This window comes from Vanellus vanellus (genome assembly GCF_965231255.1).
Source record: "Vanellus vanellus genome assembly, chromosome: 3".
NCBI lineage: Eukaryota > Metazoa > Chordata > Aves > Charadriiformes > Charadriidae > Vanellus > Vanellus vanellus.
In genome coordinates, this window is record NC_138907.1 from 102,903,852 (window position 1) to 102,910,691 (window position 6,840).

Sequence of the window (6,840 nt, forward strand, 5' to 3'; positions counted from 1 at the left end):
GGCAGTGAGTGACCCAGAAGAAAGCTTGAGCAAGCACAGCAGGTAGGGCTGCTCCCTGATTCATGGCAGAGTGCAGGACCACCTGTGCAGACCACCATCATGCCACCGAAATTACAGGCAGCTGTAGATCAGTGCAGTAAAACACACAAAGCTCACCTGAAGAGCATCACCCATCGGGCTAACTGGCTGCTGATAACCTGCTCTCCTCCCCTGCTCTCGGCCAACCCACCACTAGGAAGGGGCAGAGGGAGGTTTTTCTCTCCAGTTCAAGTGAGGTATGTTTTGGTTTTATTTTCATTTTATAGCTCATTAATTAATAATAGTTGTACAGCTAATTTAACAGGGGGTTCTGGTGTGACTTGACAAGCTCAAACATTCAGACAAAGCACTCCCAAAGTACTTTGTTGCAATGGTACTGAAATTCTTGCTATGTACAAGCCTCCTCTCACAGGCTTTCAAAAAAATATTAAATGCTCCTTTAAAGATATTATCTCATGTACAGCTTAACCCTGCTCCCTCCCGGCACCTTGTGGAGCCCTGTTTTTGGGAGGGGAGGAGGTTTGCCTGATTTTGTTGAATTACCATGTATGCTGTTGACTCTTTTACACACAGCCGTACTGCCAAAGGTAAGGAAGAAAGGTTTATCTTCAGCCAGATGAAACTCTTTTCTATAACCATGATTTGCATGAGAAGCCCACTCAAAAACATGTCTGTGGCCTTCCTGGAGCACGGCACCCACAATGCCAGCTCCTGGCCCCAGCTTTGGGAAGGAGGGAGGGAGGGAGCACTTCTCCATGGTGCACAGCAGCCAGGCTGTGGTGGCTTTGGCTGCTTGGTGAGGCTGCAGACTCTCCATGCAGCAGAGATGAGGCTTCTTGCTGTCAATAGGTAGCACTCAGCTTCCCCACCAGGTCATCCTTCTGCGCTCCCTGCTCTCACTCAACCCCATGATAAAGTGTGTGATTTTTCTCTTTCCTGTAAAACTAATGCTTTCTCAAAAGGTCCCTCCCAGGTGCCAAGAGTATTTTTAAATGGTTGGTCTCCCGGAAGCCTTATTCCAGTAAGAGAAGAAAACCTCGTTATGCAGCAAGAAGCTTAAAGTTTTTCTAAGCAAATCCCTTTAATATCATCTGTAGGTTTTTCTTGGCCACCCACACCCCTCAGGCAGAGTATGGCTACTCTCCTCCAAGCCCGATCACTCCTTCATCCCAAGAATATGGTATCTTGAACTCCAGACAGCTTCCTCCCTCTCTCCTGTCATTACACACAGTGGATTTATGTTTTTCCACACTACTCTTGGAGGCTAATTTAACTAAAAAAAAAAAAAAAAACAAAAAAAAAAACCAAAACAAACAAACAAAAAAAAAACCAAACTTATTCAGAACTTCTACCTACTTGATTAAAACTGTGGTCTTACATGGCAGAAATAGTGAAGCTGGGGTTTGGCTTCCTCTGCCACTCTCCCTTGTGAATTCTTTGGGGTCTAATAATGGAAAAGGATAAAAAACTATTAAAAGTACTATAAAGATCCCTTGAGATGATATAAAAACTGAAAATAGACATCATAACAGCAGGCTTTCTCTCCATGGAGATACTAGCACTGTCTCTTTCCACCCATTGCCTACTGTCATCAAGCCTGTTGGAACTCGGTATAATTGAATCTTTGGTCCCTCTGTCAAATTTATTTGGAAACCGGCTGGTGAGTTCAGAAGTTATTGGTAGGAACTGTCAGGCTGAGAAGATGACTGCTTAGTACTTCATTTCATTAGGGACTGGCTAAAAACCGCCCTGCAGCAGTCACGGGGCTTGGAATCCAGGCAGGCTTTGATGCCAGTTCACTGGAGGGTGAGGGCAGCACGGGCATATTTGCTGCTGCAGGTCATTGTTATTATCCAGGTAAGCTTTTTTTCATCAAAACAGTCTCTTCGTCTCCATGATGACTATAACTTTACCAGCTGTTATCCCATCTCAGTCCCGGTGATAAATGCAGATTTACAGCAAGGGAGTAAAAGTCCTGTTTTACCTTATCTTAACTGTGCAGGCTGGCCGCATGTATTTAGTGGGCACTGACTTGTGGGAACATGGAACAACCTCCATAGACCTCAGTTCCTACATGTGATCGTCTCTAGCTGTGTAACCACAAGATAATTCCTCCTCCAATTCGGAAACAAGTGTCTTCCTCTCTGTCTGGCTCTTGCCCATTCAAGGAATCAAGCCTGCTCCCAGGCCTGAGCTTCAGGAAAGCTTCAGAGCAAAACGAGAGAAAGCTTAAGCTCACACACACCTTGGTGCAGGCCAAGGTTGCTTCTGTGTGAAGTGTGGGTGGTTGGGCACAGCTAGAGTTAGGATTGCCTGGCCGGGTTCTCCATCATTAACCTCAAATACCTCATGCCGAAGGCATACGGCCAGTGCCAGGGAGATGGGTCAGCCAGTATCCTTCCTGAGAACGGCCCGGACTCTTGTGCAAGACAGCCCCGTTGTTTGGGCTGTCCCCACATCTGCACAGTTGCTCTGTCCTCAGGGCAAGTAGTGTAGAAAGATGTAGTTTGCATCACTGTGCTTCAGCCCACCTTGCATTTAGCCATACAGACGCTGCCCAAACCAGTAGGCCTACTCTGCCTAAAAAACTCCGTTTTTCAGGGCTCCTGAAAAACTTGCAGACTCCTACTTTTATCCCCATTTTCAACCTTTATTGCTGTAATACCTCTGTATTTTAGTAGTCCTGAAGTATTCCGGCAGGGCAAAGAGCACCAAATTGAAGAAGAGCACAGAGACTAGCTCTCTTGAATCTTTTGGCAAACCTTAACTCGGGCTCGACTGTAAAACTGGGGTAACAGTAATCTTTCCTCTGTTCGTATGCCACAAGTTTAAACTTTGTTTAGATTACAATTGTTCTATAGCAAACCATCTTCCAGGCCTGAGGAGAAGCAGAAAGGCAATTTTAGCACAAGATGATCAGGAATGCGGCTGTGCTGAAGCTCAGAGATCACCAGCGGATCATCAGCCTGCCCCATTGTTAGTCTTTTTATTCCTGTGAACGACAGTAACCACATGCTGATGATCCAGTGCGTGATTTTTCTCTCATAAAAGACTCTAATTTAGAGTCCTTCAAGAGGAAAGAAGAAAAACTTGATTCACTGCGTTACACATACCCAGACAAATACTCATCTTATCATCATGTTAATTTTTGTGGTAGTTTTTCAGGTTCTACAGACTTTGGTGGGGTTTTTATGTGAAATGTTTAAAAAGGCACACTTCTTAAAGGGGGAGCAGGTTTGAAACAAAACTGCTGGCAACTGTTTTGTTGGCTGCTATGAAAGTTAAACACACCACCAGCCCCAATCTTCCCACTTTATTACCCCTGGGAAATGCAGCTGACTTTAATATCTGTAAGTTTATTTTTCCCAGACTTTACTTTCCAGATCACCATCTGTCTAGACACTGTCAATTACTAATATGTGTACTCAAGGTGAGTTGAAGGGTACTCAATATTTTCTTCTCTGTGTGATTAGATTTCCAGGCAGCACCAAACCAAGCCACTATATTCACGTTTGTCATTTAAGGCAGATGTCACATTATCCAAAACAAATTAAAGACCTTTTCATTGATTTTTACTGAAACCAAAGCACAGAAGTTGTGGTAAGTACCCTGAATTTCAAAGGTCTTCTTGAAGGTTGTAGAATAGGAAAAATTGTTTCCTTGGGTATTCCCCCCATCCCCCCCCAAAAAATCAGTGAGGTGTGGGAAGAAGGATTCAGCTGAAACAAGTTGAGAGTTAACATTGCTTACTATAAAGAGAAAATGGAAAAGCTTTTGAGGAGCAATCAGATTGATGGTACCCACCCCTATATTAATTTGCACAGGGAACCATTTGGCTGTGCCGGTAAAAGAGCAATTACATTTAGCTTAAATACAGTTTCCGCTAAGTAGGTTCTAGTGCAGCTGTCCCTTTCCGCAGATGCGGGTTACTGGGCGCAGGTCAGCGATGCCCAGCAGGCGCAGAGCCAGCTCGGCGGGCGCTGGGGGAGACATCAGGTAGCGCAGCACAGAGTGTTTTCATTCTGCACGTTGTATCAAACACGGTGGCAAAAAGATTAAGCTCTGCCTACGTTTTGATATCCAGTGTTGCTGCTCTTGGAGAAGATGCCACAGCCATTGGGATAGATCAGCTAGGAGAAGAAAAAAAAAACACTAAAAACCCACTTATACATACATTCTTAATGAAAACTGATTGTAACTGACTATTACTTTCATACATTTATCAAATTTCCTTTATAATATGAAGAGATTTGTGCCTTTTCCTTTACACTAAGCCACTGAATCTGACACCCCACCAGCACCGAGGTGTCTGTTCCCCCGGTTGTCTTAAAAGCAGTGACCACAGTTCAAGTCAGGAGGCAAGGACACGGCACTTCAGGGAAAAAAGAAAAAGGACCAATATCTTGTAGTTATTATTTTTTTATTCAAATGTGCAACATCCCTATAAACATATCTTAATTGGCCAACCCAGGTTAATAAACACTGAAGTGAGAAGTACTAGACCTCAAGCCAATTTTTTTGCAGTGTAGGAAGGAGCTTCCTCAACTCCCCTTTGCAGGGAGACACCCCTGCAGTACCTTCTTAAAAATATGAGAAGGGATGGCTTTTTGCTTCGCAGGGATAGCAGGCGATGCAACACTGAAGTTTGGAGGAGATCCGCATAGAAGGTAGACTCGCTTTCAGCTCATGGGTTCGCCTCTCTCCTCTGGCTAAGGTACTCCATTCACACCCATGTTTACCCATTTTGTAGGATTTCAGGGAGACATTATCGTGGACATCATACTAGTGCAGAAACCTAACTAGCTGAATGCTTGGGAGGCTAAATGTAATGCTAAACTATTGCCTGTTGCATTTTCTCTATTTTTCCTGGGACGTTCTCAAATTTTAAATAAGCTGTAGGGAAAAATATACATACTTAGTTTATTAAGTACAAAAGAAAACTTCAAACAGTGGCATGCCACCTAATGGCAGAACAGCATCATTGTGCATTGCTACCAGTAAATGCACATCAGGAAGCCGCATCCCAAAGCTCTGGTTTATTACTCCACTGCAACAACCTGCAGGGCTAGCGCTACTTGGGGGGGGATTAAAAAAAAAAAAAACTAATCAAGCAAATTACTTTGCAAAAAAAAAAAAAAAAAAGTCTTCAAAATAAACCAAGCAGAAGTTCTGGTTTAGCAACTTTGTCAATCTCTTAACGTTATGGAAGTAGAATTAGTGAAATTTACTTTGGGTGTAAATTTAGCATGGAAACATGTAGGGGTCAGTCTTTCTACGTATCTTCCCAAGGGAAAATTCATTCATTCATTCAGAAATAAAACATGTGGAAAAAATGTCTATTCATCTTGGCTTTCCACATTAAAGTATAATATAATTTGGCAGGATTTACTAGTCTTACTTTTCTTAGCTCTTATCCAGCTATTTCTCATAGAGCATTCTGAGACTAAAGTAATAAATGTGCCACACACATCTTCAAAAGGTGCCAGAATAGCAGCAGTTGCCAAGGTAGGAAGGCTGTCAATTCTAAAAGATGCAGCAATATTGTCTTCAGAAGCAGTCGTGTTTCATGGTTTTTTTTCTATTCATGCTCCAAATATGTATTCCATAAAATCACACTCTACTGTAATTTTAACACCTGTCTCTTACTGCCTTGAATGATAGGTACACATCACCATGGTGCATCTGGACGCTTTAAAAGGGCTACCAGAGCTGAAAGCAGTTTTAGCTAAGAGAGAATGCCATTTTTATACATCCCAGAAAGTTCCATTCAACAACAGACCCTAGTTTCTCTTCCAAATCCTTTGTTTCAGTCAATGTTATCTAGGACTTATGGTTTTAAGTATTACTTTAGGACTCAGGAACTATACTCTCAACAAGGCAGTGATAAAGCAAAGCACTTAACTGGTCCTTTTAAGCAAACAATTATGCAAGTCATTTTACTAAGCAAGCTGCTAGTCTTAGCATAAAGGACAAAGCTTGAATCCAGACTGAGTGAGTAACAAAGGGAAGTCTTTGATTTCGTTACAGGTGCTATTAATATTAAATAACATATGTAACATTAATTTCTGAAATCACGTGTTTTGCAAACGTATATAAGCTTTTCTATTTTTCTCATCTTGGACAGCAGGAAGGACAAAATGGAAAAGCACCTCAATAGCTCAGCCACTTTAACATTGAAAAAAGTTTCCAAATACACTGGTACACATTCCAGAGGAATCTTCTTGGATTAAAAAAATCAAAACAGACTCTATTGTTATCTTTCTTTAAACAAAAAAACTTGTATAAACGCCATGTGTTTCTGAAATTCTGACCGTGAGCTTGGCTCACGGCTACCAAGTGAATCAGTCGCTGAAAAGTGTTGGAAAGTGTTTACTGCTGGTCCTTTGCTCAGAGCGCTGAATCACGTGGTCTCTAATTCCTCCCCCCATCTACACACAAAGGTTTAACTGGTGCTAATCTCCAATTAGACTGAGTCAAATCAGTGTAACATTTGATCATCTGAGCATCTTCTCTCCACAAAACCATCTACTCTGCTGTCCAACACATAAGAGATCTACAGTTCTGAGAACCATGTTTCTGTCACCTCTTGTAGCCCTCCTTCCATTTTCCTAAGTGAACTTAACTCATACAATAAACTCTTGGGAAAAAGGACTGCATAGGTGTACACCTTATTCTTTTATTCAAGTTACTAATATAATTCAGACAATTTCCCAGCACTAAATTAGTTTTAACAACTAATGTCTTTATATGGTAATTAAAAGGACAATAAAACTAAACTATAAGAACACAGAGCTTCTAGCA